The sequence below is a fragment of the Xyrauchen texanus genome, chromosome 19, assembly GCF_025860055.1.
Source record: "Xyrauchen texanus isolate HMW12.3.18 chromosome 19, RBS_HiC_50CHRs, whole genome shotgun sequence".
Classification (NCBI taxonomy): domain Eukaryota; kingdom Metazoa; phylum Chordata; class Actinopteri; order Cypriniformes; family Catostomidae; genus Xyrauchen; species Xyrauchen texanus.
Window position 1 is genome coordinate 14,279,153 of NC_068294.1, and position 18,091 is coordinate 14,297,243.

Here is an 18,091-nt window from a genome sequence, read left to right on the forward strand (position 1 = left end):
AATTCAATGAAATTTTTAAGTGTGCCCAAATACATTTGCTATATCAAAGTACCATGGTAATACCATCTGATATAATTACTAAGCTATTATACTGTCCCAGTAGTTTTTTGCAATGATAGTGACTACAATTTTAAATGTGTTACATTTTGTAACTTAATTATTTTGTGTCCTAAACATCTGAACATCTCAAAATGCTTTATGACATATAAGTCATTGTGAATAGACAGTTAGGTTTCCCTTTTTACACTGCTTTTCAATTTACTGTAGATATGTATGGATTTGTGTAGGTTTGAGGAACCACCTTAGAGTAAGTGTTTAAAAATCTATGAAATCAAAATTGAGGTTTTGTGTCTTTTAGTCCGTGTTTGTTAGTTTTAAGGCCATCTGTAGCACTTATACAATAAGGTTCCTTTCATTAACATTAGTTAATCCATTAGGTATCATGAACAAACAATGAACAATATATTTTTTCAGCATTTATAAATCTGTTAGCTAGTTATTTTAAATACAATTAGTTCATAGTGCATTAACTAATGTTAACATATACAGCTTTTGTTTTCTAAAAAAATATCACTATATGTTAAAATTAACATTAACTCACTATTTCAGTACGGACTATACAGTATATTACACATACAGGATTTTTCTCTTCTTCTTCTATTATGTACCTCCATCAATAAGGTGTGGGCATAATAGAGAAAATAGAGAATTTGTTTTCAGTTGTCTTCTCGTACACAAATGTCTATGTAAAAAAGTATTTTAATTTTAAATAGATGTTCACCAAGTTAAATAAAATAGAGAAAGAGGTTCTTCAGAACTCCTTCTTTGTTGTCTTTTTGTTCCTTGGACACAAACGATGATATGACAGAGAATGGACACTGCTAAGGAGTATTTTTTGGATTCTTTATTGGGTCTGAGAAGTGTTTGTCACTCAATACTGAACTAAATTCTCTCCATCCCCAAGGGAATGGATGTGCCCCTGAAAGACTGAGAAAACTATAAATGGAAGGGAATAAGTTGTAGATTGGTATATTGCATACAGGCAGAGGAGATTTTGGTCCCTCTCTTTTCAGCCATGGACTGTTCATGAACCACCTCATGCATATTTCACAAACAAATTGTAATATAATATACGAATGGTTGACTTTGCTCGGTTTTTTGGACTCAGGATGCAATAGATATTTTCTTTTCCAGTCCACCATGAAACAAAGCCTTGGTGAAAAGGTTGCCACAACAAGTGCATCTGGGGGAAAAATATATGGCTCTATTTGACAAAGTTTTTAGTTTGCTGTCACGGTAATGTCATTCTGTCAGTTTGGGTTTTTATCTGACAGGACCATGGCATCATCTTCCCATGTCTCTCTGTTTCATTGTCTGTCTTTTTGTGAGCGCACGGTTTTGGTTGAATTCCCTGCCATACGCCCTTCGTCTGTCTTGTTTCATGTCTGGAGCATGTTGCTGGATCCTGACTTCCTGTCTGGTTTGGTTTCAGTCTCTGTCGTGAACCGGACACTCATGTTCCATGTTTTGTGTCTGTCTCTCGCGTACGTGCATTGTGCTTGCTTTGCACTGCTTGCTCGGGTCGTGAGTTGTCTTCACATTGTGCTGAGGTTCGGTCACTTCCGTCTGAGATTTCAGGTTTGTGTGTGGCCAAATTCTCACACAGGTGTCCTGTCTTGTTTTTGTCACTTGTTGCGTGCATCACGTGGCATTTGCTGCTCAGGTTTTGTTTAGTGTGAGAATGCGTGGGATAACATCTTTTTGCATTGCTATACATTCTCTCGTCTTGTTTGTCGGTTGGCATGGGTGTATATTGCCTAATTCGCTTGGCGATGTGCACTCATGCCATTCTGGTGTTTTGTTGTCTTGTGAGAGCATGTGGCTTTGTTTTGTTTCTGCATTGCCACATGTCTCTCTGTCTTAAATCATACCCCGCCTTCTTTTTTGCTTATTGTTAGTTAATTTGCCTCAGCTGTCCCCTGTTAACGTATTTGATTTATCTCCCTATGTTAGCCGCCTCGTGTGTGCTGTCCAGTGCCAGTTCGTTTTGTGTACCTAGTACCTTGTGTATTTATTGGTTGTCTCTAGTTGGTCCTGTCTCTTTTCGGTCCGGTTTTGTCCCAGCCCGGTATAGTCTGTCCTGTGTCCTGTTTTCCCAACCCCAGCCTGGATACCCTTTTTCCCCTTCAGGGTTGTTTATGTTTATTTTTTCACTCTGTGTTTGGGTCCTGAGCCTCGCTGATCATGAAAGTTTGTGGCATCAAATCCTTGCAATATATTCAGAATTTTGTTTTAGCAGGTAAACAAGAACAACTATCTTTTCCACTTAGAGAAAAAAAGTCTTTACTCAAAGTCTTTACTCATTTTCCATTAATTTCTCCTGCACAAGTCATTTTTTATGTTGGTAAAAACGTATGGCAAATGGGTTTCTGACACACCAAACGACCTACAGAGAAAACAAAAGTGATCCATCCTGTATGTGCCTTTACAATGGAAAGTTGCTGATATTTTAGACATCTTTGGTTGCCAATTTTATATGAACTGAATACATGATTATTCTGTCTAGAGCTGTTCTGGGTGCTCAAGCAGTCAGTGTATAGCCACATTAATGAATATGTTTGCAAACAGTCAGTGGTTTTATGTGTTGGCTGTTGCCCAGAAGTAATCCTTAATTCAGATGGCACAAGAGTTAGTCAAACTATGCCAAGTACTTACACAGATAGCTGAGATGTGAAGAATCCAAACACCTCAGTCTCTGTGTGAGGCGAGGTCCTGCCATAAATATTATCCTAGGTCAGTTCAAAGGTGCTTGCGTTAGCAGCTTTTTTGGCTACATGTACTATAATCAAACTTTAATAGAGAACTAGACTTTATTAATGCCAATGGTCAAAGCTGTACTTGTAGACTTGGCATTACGATAAAAGAAAGCTCTCTTATCTACAGCTTTTCAATAAAATGTATGCTCTATATATGCATTGTGACCTTTGTCTTCCATTAGGAAAGAAAAAATATATAAATGAGCTCTATCTGACATCTATATAATTTATTTTAATTTAATCTGAAGTCATTAAGTTGAGAGGAACTTTTGCATATGTTTCTTCTGAGATAAAGACTTATGGTAATTTTACACGTGTCTCCGGTAGGGTTTCAGAAGCAATGTCTTTAATTGTGCTCAGATTTGCCAAGATACCAAATTCTTCAGTCAAAATGCATGGATCTCAATATGGACTTCTAAAATTCACCCATGACCAAACTATATGAGCTATGCTATTGATTATCCATTTGTCCATTTATTAGCTCTATACACTTACAAAATGCAACAACCCAATTGTCTCATTTGTGTCTGTTTTTATTTCTATCAATAAAAGTTTTTTTCATCCTTTAAGGGATTTTGGATGAAACTGATAAAGCTCTGTTTCCTGAGCTATGAAAGAGCCACATCTGACACTAAGATCTGTCTTTAATCTTTAGTGTAGACATTCTGGACCCATTTAATAATCTTGGTCCTATTTTAAGAGTGCTAGTGCTAAGTGTATTCAATGGTCATGGTCATGAAGTTTTGGGTATTTTTGTGCAAGCAAAGGCAAAGTCTTGGCGCAAGTGGGTTTGGTGCAATCGCACGTGCAAGGTGCTAATCGGGTCAAGTGGAGTTTAATTTGGAGGTTTCTCTCAAATTTTTGGAGGGTCTGCATCCCATTATATAGACCATTCCCTCAAGGACCAGCAATATTAACAAAGACAGCACATTCACAAGAAGTTGGTAATGTAAATGGACTGTATGCATGCCTTAGCAGAGTAGAAATATGGTCTTGCATTATTTTGTGCAATAACTGCATCCAGTTAAATGGGACAAGGACACAGGGCCTTTTATATGCATGGAAAATGTGGTTCAGGATATTGATGTAGGCTCCATTAAAGTTTAGAGAATGTAAGTATTATTAATAATTTTCATCTACTGACACACAAATCATGGCTGGTATTAAGAGTGATTGTATCGGAACTTCACTTCTAATGGTTGAATTGGATTTATTGATTTATTACATGAAAAAATGAACCAAATATATTTCTTAATTAAAATTGCACTTCAAACTAAATAAAAATATATTAAAAATAATGAATTGGTCAAAAAAAAAAAACAGCAAATACATAAATACAGCATTACGTTAATATACACCAACAAATGCAAACATACACCGACAGTTAGTGCAAACACTTCCACTCGTGCCCACTTGCGCTTTGCACTGGCACAGAAATTCTAGAATTAGTGCTCTCACAAAAATTGTATAAGATGTAGTGCATTGCATGCTTATGAAAATAGAGCCCTTAGACTCAAAAATAAACCAAACAAGAATCCTTACAATATAATCCTGACGAATGCAAAGAATAGTATTTTCTTTTACTTATTACCTAAATATAGAAATCAGTGTGGCACTAAAAGGAATGCTTGGGCAGCTTGTTAAACACTGCACTGAAGATTCTGTTTGGAAATAATTTTAGAAAGGCTTTTTCAATTATTTAATAATCATTTTAATTATTTATTCCAATTACTCCATGTTTAAGTGGATTACATTCTGACTTATGTATATTACCTAAATGGGGGTTTTGAAATATTCCTCCTGTGACTGCCTGAAAGACTTTTGATGAAGCTGATTAATTTCTTTTGATGACTCAGACACTACTTTATAATTATTTTATCTTTGAAGTACATCAAGTCTTAGTGTGGAATGTATTCATGACAGTACAACCAGACAAAGCATACTTCACACTTCTTACTTAATTTGCAGCATGGCAAATGTTGCCTGCTTTGCACATTTAAAGTATAGACTGCAGAACATGAAGTAAAGCTGGGAAGAATATGAAGCCAACTGAAATTGGCTGTCAAAATTTGGAATACAGGAAAACTAAGACAGCATGCACAAGCACACAACAGAATGCCCTGTTATTGGAATCATAAATGAAGTGGCTGGCATAGCTACATTTCCACTTTGCAGCTGAACACAGAATATCTTACCAATGAGGCTAAAAACACATCTTAGGGTTGGAGAAAAGCTTTTTGTGTAATTCATTCCAATCACCAGCTACGTATTTCTCGTACCCAGCTTTCTCTCTATGCAGGCAAGCTTCTACTGTATATTTCAAAAGCTAACAAAGACAAAAACTTGTATTATATTATTTCAAATAAGATCAGGCCAGGGTGTGCCCATGGAGCTCTTGCATTCTCAAAGCCAAAATTCAGTCCTGGTCCCCTGATCCTAGCATTCTTCACATTGTCATTACAGTACAACTTATTAATCTGCATGCAGGGTCACCTCCTTGGCCTGAAGTTAATAAAACATTTGAAATACTAAGGATTATAGCTCTAAATTGCATGATAATCCTGAAATCTCTTTAGCTTCTATGGGATTTAATTTCACTTTTAGAAAGGGAACACTGCATCATGTCTGGTGAGAAAACAGAATAGTCTGGAAATTACTGCACAAGGCTGCAATCATTTTACAGTACTTGAAGGAATAAGTTATGGACAGCTGCTCACGTTTCTACTGCTGTAATTACTGAATTTCTCATGTGCACAATCACTAATTGTAATTCAATTCTGTATATGCAGATTTTGCTAAATGCTGTATTGTTTGGCAGACTTATCTTTTATATAGAGATGCAGAGGGCATAATATAATACCTATTGGATTCACGTGCTTTTGAAAATGCTTATGTATCGTTTAGTTAAAAAAAGATGGAAGATGTTGTGCTTTCAATAACCTGATCTCACCAAATCACGTTACTATATATTTTTGCTAAATATTTTTTTAAATGGCTTGTTGTATCACTGCATTTTCCTTGTGAAATGAACACTAGAGAAGCTACAGCAATTACTTTTATTCCCCTTAAAGCAAATTCGAGTATACATCAGATTCAGATCATAAATATTTAAGTTTTGCCCTATTTCTCACTTATGTCAGAAAACATTTTTACTATAGCACATGCAGTACTGCCACTCCCTATAAGCAGACTACGCAGTCTGCGTAGGGCACCAACTTCCTAGGGGGTTACCATCTTACCCTAGGAGGGCACCAGAAAGTCCACCGGCTGCCCTTACTCACATGTTATATGTTATTCAAGGACCCGAAAGCAGTTGAGGAACACAGATGATCGCTTTGTGCTCATATCACGTGCCCCCCCATGAACCGTGTAATATAATTTTGTGAAAACAGCGCCACGGTTTTGTCGTTTTTATGAAATTAGACTTCAAAAAAAGAGTATTTTTGATTCCTGTCTGAACAAAACCATAGACAGGTGTGAATCTCAGCACACCTATTTCAGTGATAAATCAGGTAGAAGGGACATTTTATACATGGGACATTTATCATAGTTTCCATAGTGTTTTCAAAATCTGAAATTATTACTTCTCAAATAGGTCTTTAACTATTAAGACCTTTAATTTAATTCCAGAATAGGCTCTCAAGCCAGTGGGAAAAGTCAATATTTGAAGATCATAAATATGCATGAGCAGAAAAGCCAATGAAGCAGGAGGGTATCTAATTTGAACAAAGGGATTTGCACGTGGAAGGTAATGAATCTAAAAAACACTCATGAGGGAGGTGAATGCTTCTGTTGTTGCTCCTAACAGATGTTGTCTTTGCCACAAAGAGAGAACAACCCGACATCTCTTTTCACATACTGAGAGTGTTTTTAAAAGCCCCACTTAAACGTAGTGATTGTAGCCCATCTATATACAATTAAAATTAAAGTTATTTAATGCTTTTTTAGCATTCAGATGAAAACACAACTACTTATAAAACCATTTCAGAAAATAAACATCTTCCATTGTTCCCTACAAAACCACTGTGGAGCTTAAACGTTTCTAATTTTTCCATCTCTGTTTTTCAACTGAAGCAATTCTGGTGATTCACGCCAAGACAAAATCTTACCAACTCATTAAAGTAAACTGCAGTGGTGGCATGCTATAAAAATAGATAGCAAAAGGAATGACATAGATGAAAAACAGGACAGGTGATATTTGTCTCTTTCGATCATTTGGGTCTAAATGGGGAGAATGCTGTCTCTCTCTCTCTTCATTTTCCACTGCTAGTTCCAGGTAGTTTTCTAACTAAATACACTGAGTCATAAGTGACTGATTTGGAAAACAACTTGTGTCACACATAGCGCTCAGCACAAGGGACTCAGTATTGATTTCACTTGAGTTTGGCACTAATAAGCAAAAACATACACACAAATATTGGGTAAAATGGACTGTTTTAGATTGAGCTACTGTTAGCAAGACATTTTATTTTGAATTAATTATATTTATAATCAACACTTCTCTCGCAATTTGTACCCTATCTTGGATATATTTTGCTCATCACAATGAATTAGGATTGTCTTCTCCTGATAAATGATGTTGCCTTAAAATTTGGCCAAAAAAGGTATCTTAGAAGGCACCATAATCTTGCATATTTATGCTGCCTACCTTTTAGGGCAGATTTCACGTTAGAATAGATAATATAATGCTTTAAAATGCTGTCTTTTAGATTATGGAACAAAGCCTTCAAGATCTTATGGTCTTGGCAGCATCTCAGCATCTGTTTGTATAAATGTCCTTTCTTCTCTTTCAAACTCACCATGACAGTGGCATCTAGGTTAGGACAGATGAGATATGAAATGAATGCTATTCAAGCCATTGTTTTCAATTAATCTAAAAGATACTCTTGTAATCCCCGATAAAGAGGGATAAGCCACAAAAACAACAGTTTGCTTATAGTGACATTTAGTCACAGTTATAGTCATTGGAGTTGTTCAGTGGCTGAGTGAAGAAAAGGGCTTAATACTATAAAATTAGCAGTGGATTTTTCTGTAGGGTGTACAATTGGTGAAGAGTGGTAGTGCCTAATAAATAGCATAACTCTAAATGATGGCTGAATTTTTATGGAGTTTAAATACCCTCATTGAACAGATCTCAATGATCCCACCTTCTGAGATTGAATTGATCTTGTAACCAGTGACTTTCCCATAGCATTGCTTTGCTTTTGCACTGCTTAATGGAAGCAGTCTATAACTGCATCTACATCTAACTGCTCATTAGCTGTATAGGAGGCCTTTAAACAACTCTACTCATGTAGAGTTCAGGCAATTGTGGGTTGTACTTTTAATTAGCATTTAAATTTGGATCTGCATTTGCATAGCAGCACAGATTTTATTCTAGCAGATCTTTTCAGCTGATTGACAAAACAATGTTTCCATGTAATGGTAGTTTGTATGCTCACTGATATATCTAGCGATGTGGAAGATAGATATGGAATAAAGTCATCACATTCAACATTCTTTCATTTCTATATGGAATTTAACATGGGTTTTCAAAAGCAAGGGTAGATAGTTAAGAAAAAGCAGTGTTGTGCTTAAATGGGTCATATTGTGATAAATCAAATGTTCCTTGAACTTTTGAGATAAAATAATTAATTGTACAATCAAGTTTTTTAAATATTTTTTTTTTTATTGACCATTTGAAACACCCATTTGTGACCGAGCTATAACTTCCTGGCTGATGTCTTGAGATGTTGCTTCAATATATCCATATGTTTTCCTTCCTCACAAGGACATCTATTTTGTGAAGTGCACCAGACATTCATGCAGAAATGTACCCCCACAACATGATGCTGCCACCCCCATGCTTCACGGTTGTGATGGTGTTCTTCGGCTTTCAAGCCTCACTCTTTTTCCTCCAAACATAACGATGGTCATTGTGGTCAAACAGTAAAAGTTTTGTTTCATTAGACCAGAGGACAATTCTCCAAATATTTTGATATTTTCCCCCATGTGCACTTACACACTGTAGTCTGGCTTTTTATGGCAGATATAGGACTTGTTTTTACTGTGGATTGAGATACTCGTCTACCTGTTTCCTCCAGCATCTTCACAAGGTCCTTTGCTGTTGTTCTGGGATTTATTTGCACTTTTCACAACAAACTACTTTCATCTCTTACCCATGGTGTTTATACTTGTGTACTATTGTTTGTACAGATGAACGTGGTACCTTCAGGCATTTGTAAATTGCTCCCAAGGATGAACCAGACTTGTGGAGGTCCACAATTTTTTTTTATGTGGTCTTGGCTGATTTCTTTTGATTTTCCCATGGTGTCAAGCAAAGAGGCACTGAGTTTGAAGGTAGGCCTTAAAATACATCCACAGCTACACCTCCAATTCATTACACATCCTATTTGTAATGCTAATTGTTTAAAGGCTTGTCATACTTTTCTAGAATTTTCCAAGCTGCTTAAAGGCACAGTTAACTTTGTGTATGTATAGATACCGGAATTGTGGAAAAGTTAAACAATCTGTCTGTAAATAACTGTTGGAAAAAGTATATGTCCTAAATGACTTGCCAAAGCTATTGTTTGCTAATATTAAATCTGTGGAGTGGTTAAAGAATTTGTTTTAATGACTTCAGCCTAAGTGTATGTAAACCTCTGACTTAAACTGTACCATCAATGTGAAGAAAGACTTTCTCAGACAGAGGAGAGTACTTTTACTTGGTAGTCCTCGAAGAAAGTGTTTTATTATTTTTTTTCTTTAAAAAGATATGGATAGAAAGAAAGTAAAATGCTTCTGCTTTGAGCATTTTTAGAGAGTTATTGACTGTCTGAAATCAATTACTCAGCAGTATGAATGACGATTTCCTTATAAACTTGGGAAATGAATATAAGCACAATATTTTATGCAGCATTATGTAATTCATACATCTACTTGAATAGTGCCATTGGCTTGGTACTTAAAATTACTGTACACCAGGGACCTCAAACTACCCAGCAGTGTTTCATATGGTCCATCAGGTGTTCATAGTTTATCTTTTAATCTAGTTCGCTAGCCAATTTTAACTTTCAACATTTTGGAATCGTTCTTATTACAGTCTCTATACTATTACACTGTAGCATAGGCGATGACAACAAACAAGCCTGTGTGCTTGCATCCATCAAAAAGGTTTGTTTGCTGTTTCCCAAATCGCTTGCTCGTTCACTCATTCACAAATCCCTATACAGTGAATGTCAAATAAAACACAGTGATTTTGGACACAGTGACTAACAAAGTTAGTTACACTCATTATGATAAACGGAGCTGTCCACACTGGGAGTGCCCATTGTGGCGATTCACATTCATTTGACAGACACACCGTTTGTATTTTTATTTTTTATATATATATAACAGCGCTTTGCACTTTCACGGAGAGATTGACAGGTAGGAATTTGGCCAATAGTTGTTGCAAGCCTCTTATAATCGACCAACTGGTGTGTACTTACAAAGACGGGTTAAAGCAATGCAAATACACACTATGAAGTATGAGACCAGATGCACATCATAATCCCGGACATTTTCGCAAATTTAGAAATCCCGGCCGGACGCTTTTTTAAGGTCCGAAAAAGAGGACGTATGGTCGCCCTAGTTAAAAGTTGAACTGATATTTGTTATAACAGTTCAACTAGTAATATGGGTATGATGCCCCTGCTATAAATGTCATTTATGAACTGAAATTTAAATTCTTACATTTGTACAGTATTTGCATTTATTAAAAGTGAATTTAAAATTGAATAACCATGCATGCAGGGCTTCATTTTGAGCAACTCTCGCTTTGATACTCGCTTGCTTACATGTGACTATGTCTTTTGATTCCGGTCTGTAACTGCTCTCATTCCATTCTGAGGAATTATAAGAGCTGATCTGTGTCAGGTAATAAATGAAAACAAAATAATAAATGAAACATAATGCCTCAACTGATAGAAACTGACGTGTCTCAGAGAGAGCAGTTCGCAGATGATTACGGTCAAGATACGACCGACATGAATTGTTGTGCTTAGTGATCATACAGCAGTGTGTTTAATGAATGCAAACCTTGCAGCACATCAAACTTTGTTTTCCGCCTTCCCCGTAGCAAAGTGTTCTATAAATACGGCTCTTCTCAACCAGGTGCTTGTTAATACAACCCCCAGAGTGTGAGATGAGAACTACTGTTTTGCGATATCAAATTCTGCTCTTCAGCAATGATGCCAGGAGACATTTGGTTTTGATAAAATGGATTCTAAAGTAGTCAAAAAGAGACAGCAGATGGAGTAGTTATAGCAAAAAGGTAAACTCAGTGTTGCCGTGTTGTCTTTCATGAGGAGATTGATGCATTGTTTGAAGGCTATTCATCCGGGTTTGAGTCCACAGAGGTTTCTTAAAGGGCTGCAGTGAGCAAAGATGCAAGCTGCAAAGTGTTGTTGACTACATTACCCAGAATCCCCATGGACGGGCTGCTGCACTGAAAAACATCAGATGACCTGGGACTTGCACCTTTGGTTGTGACAAGAGTATGAAACAATGGCGCAGCATTAAAAGGCGTAGAAAGTTTTACCACTCATCCAAGCTCTGTAGTGTCAGTATTAAGTTAATAGACTTCATCCAGACTTTAAAAAGACACTTTATTAACAAAATCACAGAGAACTGAAAGCAGCAAAAGTGAGTGTTACAACAGCATAAATTGTAACATTTTGGCTAATTCACTATTTAATTTAAAGGAATAGTTCAACAAAATTAAAATTCTCTCTTCATTTACTCACCCATATGCCTTCCTGAATGTGTATGACATTCTTTCTTCAGCAGAACACAAATAAAGAGCTATTTTGGTCCATACAATGCAAGTGAATGGGTGCCCAAATTTTTAAGCTCCAAAAATCACATTTGTCAGCATAAAAGTAATTCTTATGACTCCAGTGGTTAAATCCATGTCTTCAGAAGCATTATAATAAGTATGGGTGAAAAACAGAACAATATTTAAGTCTGAAAGAGTCAATATTTAAAATAAATGATCCTCGCTGCAGTCAATCTCCACTCTAACTTTCACTTTAACATTCTTCTTCTTGTGTTTTTGGTGATTAACATTCTTCATGCAAACGCCCCCTATTGGGCAGGAAGAAGAATTTCACTTACATTGTATGGACCTACAGAGCTGAGATATTGTTATAGAAAAATATTAATTTGTGTTCACAGAAGAAAGTTATTACACATCTGGTATTGCATGAGGTTGAGTAAAAAATTAGAGAATTTAAATTTGTGGGTGAACTATTTCTTTAATGATATTTATTTTTGTACCATTGCCACAAATCTAACAAAATGCATACAATTCAGAAGCTTTTGCTCCACTGTTGTCTCACAAGTGAGACTTTTGACTGTTGGCATGCAGTCTGGTGCATTTTGTGTCTTTTTCTGACCAATAACTGACCTCAAAGACAATAAGGGGCCATTTGACCAACAACAATCAACGTTTCAGTTATCTGGAATGTAACCCAGTTTCCTTGAGTGGGAACGAGACACTACGTATGAATGCTATGGGACATCAACTGAGTGTCACGTGGTGTGAAGCCCTTATACAATCACGGCAATTTATTGGCTGATGGCACTTAAGCAACGCCCATAGGGAGCTACGTCACAGGCTCCATAAAGGTGTACGCTTTCGTGCCATCGAGTCAGATTTTCTACAGGAAGTCACGAGCCTATGCAGCTGCTAGAGAGCATGGCTAGCTACGCAGCATCTCTTTCCCATTCAGGGAACCAGGGTTATGTTCCACGTAACTGAGACATTCCCTTTCGTAGGAACTCGAGTTGTATACGAATGCTATGGGAATGATATACTTGCACACCATTCGAACAGTAGCTTTCAACTATCGAGCAAGCAAATAGCAACGCACAAGTGAGCTAAAGCATCCAAATAAAAAGAAGGAATTATGAGGTTACTCCTGTTCTAACAGAGAAAACCTGGGAAGCAGGAGCCAAACCCTCATCCAGATTATAAAATCTAACAAATGTATGTGGAGAAGCCTATTCTGCCGCCATACAAATGCCGGATACACATATAGCCAAAGCCAATGAGGATGCCATGCTCCTCGTAGAATGGGCTTGAATACCCAAAGGCAAAGTTTAACCATTTGTTTCATAAGCACTTGAGATTGTATCAATAAGCCAATGAGACAGTCTTTGCTTGGACACCGAAACACCACTGTTGCGGCCACCAAAGCACACAAACATCTGTTCTCACTTATGCCACTGGCTAGTACGGTCAACATAAACTCACTGCGCCCAAACTGGATAAAGAATATGCAACTTTTCATGCTCCTCAGATTCAAATGGGGGAGGATAGAAAGCCTGAAAAATAATAGTCTGCAAGCGAAATTATGTTGAAATAACCTTGGGCAAATAGCTCAAGCGAGAGATTAACCCCTTGAACACACTGGTCCAAAATCTATATATATAAGGGTTTGATTGACAGGGCATGGCAATCACCAACTCTTCTAAACGGTACTAATGCCACTATCAGTGGCTGTTGCCAAGGGCTCGAATGGAGAACCCAAGAGCGCCTCTAAAACAACAGATAAATCCCATAAAGGAATGTGGACAGGAATCTCTCAGTCTTGGATGCGTTTTAGCATGTGAGGATTATACTGACCATCACCCCTGCCATTTAGGGGTGAGGGTCTCATTCCTGAGCTGGCCGTATCAGTCCTGTGATAACCATTAACATTATATTTTTCTGGTCTTACCACATGAAATAGAACGGGTGTAAAGGCCAGCTTTGTGGTATCTTGGACAAGTTTCCTTTGTTTGGTGAGATTTTCCAGATGCAAGAAATTCTGACTTGCCGACACCAGTCCAAATACCTTTATTGCTCAGGAGAATGTTAGTGTTGATTCTGTATTTAAGTAATTCTGTGAAGAAATTGTTAATTCTTCTGCCCATAACATCCTACATAGACCTGATGTGTTGCTGTGGAAACCTTAGCCCCAAGACTCTCCTGCAAAGATTTCAGCACTGTACAGTCAGCGCAGTAAACTTGATTTTCACCTCGTGTTGTACACCAAGAAGCAAAAATATGTCAGCTGAATGTATAAGCCTCCTAGTTGAAGGATTTAGAATGGTATCAACCACAGCAGGGGGTAACTCATTGTTTAAAAAAGTGACCCATTGAGGGGCCATAACCATAACTTCCACAAGTCCAGCCGGGGGTGCCAAATGTTACCCCGTGCAGTAGACTGATCGGTTGAAACGTGTAAAGACGCACTGCATAGATGCCCAGCGGTGCCGAGGGTGAGACGGAAAACCATAGGGGACAGTGCAACGTCTTGCTAGAAGCAAACAGGTCCACTTCCACTCTTCCGAACCATCTCCAGATTTGTTCCAAAATCTGAGGATGTAATTTCCACTCTCTGGGCACCAAGCCCCATCTGAATAGGAGATCTGCCTCCAAATTCAACAGGCTCGGAACATTTATGGCTCATAGAGACACCACAATATCCCGTGCCCACAGACGAATGTGAGGTGCCAGCCTCAGCATACCAGTGCACCCTCCCTGGCGATTGATGTAGGACACCACCATCCTGTTGTCCGACTGGATGAGGACATGGCTGTCCTGAATCTCCGGAAGGAAAAACTAAAATGTCAGCAGCCCTGTGAACATCTCCAGACAGTTTATGTGCCAATATTACCGCTGGCCCATCCAATCCCCATAGGCTGGACGACCCTCATATACAGCGCCCCAACCTTCTTGCAGGGAGAACGTGTCTCTGAGCATTGCTAGACACTGCCGTAATGACAGAAATGTGAGCTGGAGACAGGAACACCTGCATCACCTACGAGTCCAGCTCCACACCAGTCAGTTGCCCTGGGAAAAGGATGCTCTTGTCTTGGTTTACAAGTGTCCATAAATTGTTCAAATGGCTGAGAATGACATCTTGATGCTGTGCAGCCAAAGTCTCCACATGATAATTCAAAACATGGATGCCTTGAAGCCTTACGGGTGTCAAAGCTGCATCCAAGCATTTTATGAAAATGCATGGTGCCAGTGCAAGTCCAAACAGAAGGATGCAAAACTGGTACACTTTGCCCCCAAAAATGAAACTGAGAAAACGGCTGTGCTTCGGCACAATCTGAATATGGGATTTTCTTTTCCATTCCCCTGGCTGCGCTTGTGACATTGTTTGTTTCTGCATCAGCTTTCTGAATTGACATTTCATTACAGTGAAATTCAAATGTCTCAAAACTAGAATGGGGCACAAGCTGCCTGAATTGAATGACATAACCATGCTTATTGTTCAAAGTACCCAGTTTGAAACTCCCTTCAACTGCTGCCTAGCTGATATACAGAGGAATTAATGCATGGCTTTTGCCTGCATTGTGATCTGTATCCACTAGATGCATGGTTTACTTTTGGCGACTGCCCCAGAACCAGCGGCACAGCAGGGGGAAGCCTTCACTCCTCCTATAATGTGGCTGGTTGAAAGGACTGTGATAATGTTTTGCCTTTATTTTATTTAAGCATAAATGGTGAGTGCCCTGAAATGTATCTATATCAGGGATGTTGACAGAATAACATTTTTCCCTTGTATTTTGAACAGGGAAAAAAATGGGGTGAATGTTTATTTGAGAAAACACGTTTGCCACAATGGCCCCAGCATTCTTTATGGTGGTGCTTATGTTCACTATGTTTTGTGTACACTTGAACATTAAATTCTGTTATGCATGTCTCGAAACAATTTGTCATGGAGACAGAGGCCGAATTCGATCAGGCAATAATAAAAACCGGTCACTCTTTTTATTTTTATTTATTTATTTATTTATTTTTTATTAAACCTTTATTTAACCAGGAAGAGACTCATTGAGATTAAAAATCTCTTTTACAAGAGTGTCCTGGCCAAGACAAACAGCAGTACTATACCACATATACAATACATACAAACATAAAAACTGCAAACATACTAGATACATAAAACAGCTGACATAGCAAATCTTTCAAAATCAGCCACAATCCTAAAAACACATTAGGTAAAACATCTGCAGCCAGATGTGGCTGCCTCCATGTCAATCAACAACCTCTTAAAAGCAGCCAATGAGACGAGCTCAGTAAGTTTCATGGATTTCTGCAAATTGTTCCAAGCAGAGTGAGCCGCAAACTTAAAAGCCTTTTTTCCTAGCTCAGTTCTGACCTTTGGGACAGATAGCAGGAAAAGATCCTGGGAACGAAGATTATAAGTCCTGGTACTATTTATAGTGATATAGGTCAGAAGGTATGATGGGAGGAGACCTAAAATAGCCTTGTAGATGAAGATAAGCCAGTGTTGAAGTCTCCGTGTTGATAGTGAGGGCCATCCAACACGTTCATACAATTCACAATGGTGAGTGAGGGCTTTCATACCAGTGATGAACCTCAGAGATCCATGGTATACAGTGTCCAGTGTATATAAACTTTGAGATGACGCATGCATATATAAAACATCACCATAGTCAAGTACAGACATAAACGTGGCAGCGACCAGCCTCTTTCTAGATTTGAACGAAAGGCAGGACTTGACTCTAAAGTAAAATCCTAATTTAAGTTTTAATCTTTTTGCTAGCTGCTGAACATGAAGGCTAAAAGAAAGAGATTCATCAGTTAAAATACCAAGATATCTGTACTTAGAAACACATTCAATTTTCATACCCTGGGAAGTAAGGATTGACAGGAGATTTGACTTAGATTTTGAATTTGAAAAAAGCATGACTTTAGTTTTATCTGCGTTTAAAACAAGTTTTAAATCATAAAGATTATATTGAAGCATGTTAAAAGCACTCTGAATATATTTACAGCAAAGAATGCAAGATAAACCATTTTCCCTCGCATAGAATGTGGAAGAATGTGCAAACATGGAGGGAAATGAGAGTAAGCAGGTTCGCAACATGGTCCTGGCATTCTTTATGGGGGGACAACGTGTGGTGCTTGTACACTTGTGCTTGATGAACATCAAATTCTGTTATGCATGTCTCGAAACCTTTGGTCGCAACAACGGCCCTGGCATTCTTTATGGGGGGCTGACGTTGTGATGCTTATGTTAACCGTGTGTTTTGTGTACACTTGTGCTTGAATTACATCGAATTATGTTATGCATGTGTCGAGACTGAGGCTGATTTCAGAAAGTCTTTTTTTGTTTTTGTTCGCTCTCCTAGCAAGCTGCAGGGGAAAATGAACCATACTTTGGTTGTCTGACATTCGAAGCATGTACAACGGTGAACTCATCCCGATACAGTCCAAAGGGCAAGGAGAGAAACAGATATGTTTATAAAGTCCAGCATCATTCATTGAATGGGGCTCATCCTTCTTTACACAGCAAGCCCGCCAGGCTTGTGTGTAGACCTATTTTTATTGTACATTGAGTTACATCACGTGCCCTGAGACCCTTGGACATGGAGGCAGAAGCAAAACTCAAGCTGAAAATATTCAATGCTCGTTCACCAGCGTAAATTACGATTGAAACTGAGCTAAATTCACGTACTGAAAAACAGGTTAGACACTAAACTGTTCCCTGTATATAATGGGGGAACAACGTGTTGTACCTGGATAGCACACAACACCCTCGTGAACAAAAGTATCGCCCTGACAAACTCGTTCCCCAGTGCGTGCCTTGGGTGGGGGGGGAGTAGTCCAAACATGGCCAATATTAGGCATTCCTTGTGTGTAGATTAGAATTAACACTAGCTTAATGATCCTTCAAATCAACAATCATCAAAGATAATGATCAATTATAAAAATCAATAGAACATTACTAAGGATTAATATCGCCGGGGCACCACCCTGGAATCAGGGACTAATAACCAGACAGTATAACAGTCTCAATATAGGATTGTTCTCTTAGGAATGTCAATGTCTTGAGCACATCGACATTCAAAAGGAAAAGAATGAAGCCCTTGACACAGGTGTAAGCAAAACAAACCAACACACTTCTCTTTAAAGTATAACAAAGTTAATTGATGCATTAATATCAATTAATAATCAATACAAAACTTCCAAATTCTAACTAAAAAACTAAACAGTAACATGACTAGATATGGTAACAAAATAAGCCTATAATACATGAGAGGAAGGTATTGTGTGTGTGTTTGAATTGGTTTGTAAGGAATTACACGCACAAAATGGCGTGTAACCCTGCGGGCTCGACTCGAAGCGCTCAGGACCGAAGCCGCAGCGCCGCCTTCCATTCAGCCGCGCAGTAAAAAGCGCCGCTCTCAAAGGCTGCCGGAAGTGGTAGAAGCGATTGCCTCGCCGG

General features: G+C 38.2%; 1 protein-coding gene across 1 annotated transcript in view; it reads left to right on the plus strand.

The window, feature by feature from the left end:
* fstl5 (follistatin-like 5) overlaps nt 1-18,091 on the plus strand; it is a 246,588-nt gene that overhangs the window by 53,287 nt on the left and 175,210 nt on the right.